Here is a 5,360-nt window from a genome sequence, read left to right on the forward strand (position 1 = left end):
CTCTTTCTGCTTTTCTTTGTGGAAGAATTTTAGTAGATCCTGTAGTGTGTCCAACTTTTGATCAGGTGTACTTATCCGTACTTTCTTCTATTTTCTGTGACCTGAATAAGCCGTATTTTGTCGGTTAATACTATAGTCTTGAACAACCGTAGCGACACAGGTAACAGTAGGATGTGTATTATCCTGCAGAAAATCATTTTTCGTCGGTGCAGAATCAAACATCTGCGCCATGTACATTAATGCTTTGTTATAATCAAATGGTTCATTACTAGGTAATGCTGGAAGTTCATCCTCATCGTCTCTTTCAGTCCAACCTATCTCGTCCTAACACATCAGTTGTGACTTTCTCCCTATTTGTAGTATCTGTGCAGATACCTTTGATGATCTTTCTGTCGTTCCTGTTTCCAATTCCGACTTTTGTACTTTACACCTTAACCTATTTATTGCTGCAGACGCCTTGTCATCCGTTTCTGCAGAAAGTGTGTTATCTGCTTCCCCATCTGCTTTCTCTCTATGGACCTGGAGATCGCTGATTAAAGTCAGTCTGTCGGTTATCCTGAGTTCTCCAGTTTACATTCCTGTTTTCGTATATTACGCCTGTTCCAGCCACTATTAACACCATATCCATTACGCTGCGGTCTAGTGTTTCCACTACTCCCATTTTCATAATTATTTCTATTTCGTCCAAAATTCAACCCCAATACTAGCCTACCATCGCAACCATTATTGTTATTCTCTTTACTATTACTTGTTCTATCAGAATTACTCTGTCCTGAATCGCAACGTCTTTGAGCGTCGTTTTCACACATGAATTCTACTTCTTTCAAAACACCTTTGAAATTTTCTACATTATCGCCCCCACATCCTATCAAGGCTTGTTGATACTTCATTGGCAGTTTCGTTTTGCATGTTTGAATCAATTCACCGTCACTATATGAGTTATCTAAGTATTGGTTCATTTTAGCCAAATAATCTCACTGATGTTTTCTCACGCGAATTTTCGAATGAGACATTTTGTAATAATCCATATTTTATTCTTGATACAAAGGCAGCTCTAAACGAATCATATGAATCGCAAGTTTCTGTTATCTTCTGCATAGTTTCAGCAATACTTCCCTTCACATGTGCGCAAATAAAATCTAACTTATGTTTCAGTGGCCAATGTGTCGGTATTACTAATTTAAATTAGTCAATAAATGTGCGGGGGTGGAGAATATTTGCGTTTTCCATATAGTGCTGGTATTTCCGCACTGTGAGAAAGTTGTTATCATCAAAACCTCTAGCATCTCTCTGTGATGTATCTGCTGAGTTTTGAAGACTGTAATTCTGTCCTTGGTTTGCGTCAAATCAACGCGACCGTGTGTAACTTGGTTCATTCTGTGACATTTGTGTCATAGAATCACTAGCAGGTCTCATTGTGCAATATGCGTGCATAATGATCACTACCGGCTATGTATCTTGACGTGAAAGCGATTCTGGCTCGTTAGATACCGTACTGTAACCCGTCGGTATTCGTCCTACAGATTGTGACGTTACATAATACGTCATTATGGTTTGATCAGCGCATGTTACGGTTTTTTGCTTGACGTACTGAACCTCGCTGCAAACCACGCTCTTGAACTGGCATCGACATGTGCCTTTCCGTCTTACGTCACACGAAATTTCGCGAACCCTTTCTATCGTATGATCTGCGACTGTTGATTTTGCAGTATTCACAGTGGTATCTACCGACACCAAAGTGGATTCTATCATCGTGTGCGATTCCTCAGTAACGCTTTCTACGTCACCACGACTTTCGATCGAAAGTAAGACTTCCGATCCCAGCCGTTGAAATTGGTGTTTTTCTCTTGTATTTTTAAAATACGAGCATCGAATTTCTTTAATGCTGCTTTTGTCGTTCTTTTGTGAGACGTCGTCTCAGCAATAACATGTTTCGCCTTCGTCGTCGCCTTGATGGCAAAAGCTTCGGCCTGTTGTTTAACCTTTTTGACACTTTGTTGCGTATTTTCACGCAACGTAACCGTGCCTGTTTGGACTGTGTCAATGTCTGTTCTCAATTGTTTGTGCCATAACGAGCGTTTGAATCGTGATTTGCGCTTCCTTAGCTTCAGTTCGCATTTGATCTAATTGGCCTTAAATATTATCACGTGTTTTTTGTATTTCTTTGTTAGTTGCTTTCAGCCCCAGTGTTATGCCCCTTCTAATTCTTTTTGCTTGTGTTATGCGCCCCTCTATACGCTTTTCTCATTTCTGAGAGTGTTGCAATAAACGCTGCAACATTTCAAATATGTTGGCGTTTTCGCCTACACCATTTTCGCCAGTTGCCATCAAATACAACTGTTCTCTATCTCGTTTTTCGTGAACCTTTTCCATCACATCCAAAAATAGTGTAGGAGCACTAACACTCGTTCTTTCATACATTTGCAAGCCTGACTGATTTAATACCACCCCAGAATATCATGCACTGTCCTATGTTCAATATTTGAACCCGTTTTCTCGTCTTTTGGTTGCTGGAGTTGAGTCAGGACTCAACATAACCCGATTCAACAACGTGGTGCACCAGCAAATAATAAATACATGAATACATTGCTATCTACAATTACTACACAGTTGAGCCACATTTATATTTACATTTTTTGCTCCATTTTTCGTCAGCTTATTGTTTGGGAGGTTTATGTGTTTTGCACTTATCAAAAGCAAACCCTCAATCTATCCAACGCTGTGGTCGAGCGCTTCTAGACGCTTCAGTCCGGAACTGCACTGCTGCTATAGTTGCAGGTTCGAATGGATGCATGGATGCATGTGATGTCCATAGGTTATTTAGGTTTAAGTAGTTCTAAGTCTAAGGGACTGATGACCACCGATGTTAAGTTCCATAGTGCTTAGAGCCATTTGAACCATTTTTAATTTCGTATCGTGGCATCTCAACTTTGTATCCGCACGGTGAGTGTACTAATGTGTGCAAACTTAGCTTACTACTTAGTGTGCAAAAGGACAAAAGATCTGAACTGTCTTCTCAAGCCCAGGATGTCAGACAGACATTCCTAATAAATATGATCCTGGCCCTGTAAGGCACCTAATATCAGGTGCAGATCATAACAAAAATCATTAGAAATGCTACTGTCATGTACCTAGAATGCATGAATTAATAAAAGTGAAAGTTGGGGGTCTATTCTAGGAAGACAGAAAACAGCTATTCCCTTTTTTTTTATTCTACATGTAATTTATCAACTGTTGCTTTCATTGGTGAAGTGATAAACAAGAATAGTGTTCGATTACTTTTGACACTCAATAACAAAAAAATTAATTCTTGGACATATTGAAATGACCCTTATTGAAATCGTTATCTCTACACATAATTTTTTTTATCACAGGAAAGAATGATTATTGAAATTCCTCATCAGATCATTTAAATCTACATTGTCATAGCTGGTCAATGCATTGAGTTGGTGGAGAGTAAATTTACCTTTTGAACCAACAAAAAAACTCTCATGTTCTCAATGTGAGGGTAGGTTAGTATCCTAGCTTTTGATATTCAATGGTCAAAGTGTATGCAAGTTGGAGTGAGCAAAATCCTGACTCAACATTTACTTTACCAAGCGGCATCTGCAATGGCGTTATCACCGTGTTGGATGTGAAACGCTAATTCCCTACTCTGGTCTTAATTGAATTCACCCATATATTTAAAAATTCGCCTCAGTTGCAAAAATTTTCTGGACCTTAGCCAGGTTTCGGCTCCAATAATCTAGCCTTCTTCAGAAGCATAAAATTACTAGAACATGCCAGTGTAAGGCACAGTCAACATTAAAAATTAAAACCTATAGTACTGTGAGGCAACGGCCTTGCCGCAGTGGATACACCGGTTCCTGTCAGATCACCGAAGTTAAGCGCTGTCGGGCGTGGCTGGCATTTGGATGGGTGACCATCCAGGCTGCCATGTGCTGTTGCCATTTTTCGGGGTGCACTCAGCCTCGTGAGGCCAATTGAGGAGCTACTCGATCGAATAGTAGCGGCTCCGGTCAAAGAAAACCATCGTAACGACCAGGAGAGTGGTGTGCTGACCAAACGCCCCTCCTATATGCATCCTCAGCTGAGGATGACACGACGGTCGGATGGTCCCGATGGGCCACTTGGGGCCTGATGACGGAGAGCCTATAGTACTGTGGTACCATATCGAATTCAAACTACTTAACTGAAGTCCAGCCCTGGCATCACGTCACCCCGCGTTCGGTTGGGAGTGGCAACTATGTTTTAATTCGACATAGTATCATAGTACTATAGGTTTTAATTTCTAATGTTGGCTGTGCCTTACTCTGGCACGTTGTAGTAATTTTATGCTTCTGAAAAAGGCTGGATTATTCTAGCTGAAACCTGGGTATAGACCAGAAAATTTTCGCAACTGAGGCGGATTATTCAATATATTAGTCTATCAAAGTTGCTGACAGGGCTGCAACATGCTAAAAATTCTTTGAATTCACTCAGTCGCAACTTTCCTGCGTTCTGTAGAACATTACTCTTTCACTAGTGGAAATAATAGCTATTGCACACTAGCTATGGGTTGGAGCGACGTGCACAATTTCTTTGCTTCGAAAATTTCTCACAGGAATAATTAACTACCGCTTGCTATCTGTCGCCGTGATACATGAAGTGTATCGTCCTCACTTCGAAGAAGGCAAAGCTCTCAACGCCCTAGCCTATTTCCTCTAACTTGTGCAGTCAGTCTCAAGGCAAGAGAGTGAGAGATATAGCCTTAACGTGTTAAAATGCTTTTATATAATGGGGATCTCCCCACTGTGTTGCGTCTGCATTGTCAAGTACGCATCAGCCAATCACTGTCTAGCTAGAGGTGAATACATTTTTATTTATCTTGCTGGGTCGCAGTCTAGCCCTGTTAATGACATGCAATCACTTACCCTCGGTTCCAGCCTTATAATGTATTGGCTGAGTGGATCAAGTTCGAATACCAAAACTCAAATAAAATTAAAAAGAAAACAGAAGAAACGCACTTGAAGTAGATCGGTAGTGCCTGATGGCACTCCTGTCGTAAAGCTTAGTATGGACAGATTCATTGTTTAGACTCATTGCAGCAATTTTGTGCCACAGACGCTTTACGGCAGACTTTTTCGCCCCTCCATCCGAAGAATCGTAATCACATCTATATTTGATTCGAGGAAAGCAGATACCGGTAGCTGAAAGTTGAGTCCTCGGCTGCGATGCTGCAAAATTTCGTTTATATAAACAAAACCAGGGAAAGGGGAGCTACACTGCACTGTGGAATCCGAACCACAGTCTAGTTCTGCTGTATCACCACATCCTTGACGGGTAATTGGTAGGTTTAAGGGCAAAGTGAAAAAGTGCCC

At 40.9% G+C, this 5,360-nt stretch overlaps 1 pseudogene; it reads left to right on the top strand.

Annotated features, from left to right (window-relative positions):
* The first annotated feature begins 3,832 nt into the window (after positions 1-3,832).
* LOC126482636 (5S ribosomal RNA) lies at positions 3,833-3,950 on the top strand (annotated as a pseudogene).
* The last annotated feature ends 1,410 nt before the right edge of the window (positions 3,951-5,360 follow it).

This window comes from Schistocerca serialis, chromosome 5 (genome assembly GCF_023864345.2).
Source record: "Schistocerca serialis cubense isolate TAMUIC-IGC-003099 chromosome 5, iqSchSeri2.2, whole genome shotgun sequence".
NCBI classification, from domain to species: Eukaryota; Metazoa; Arthropoda; class Insecta; order Orthoptera; family Acrididae; genus Schistocerca; species Schistocerca serialis.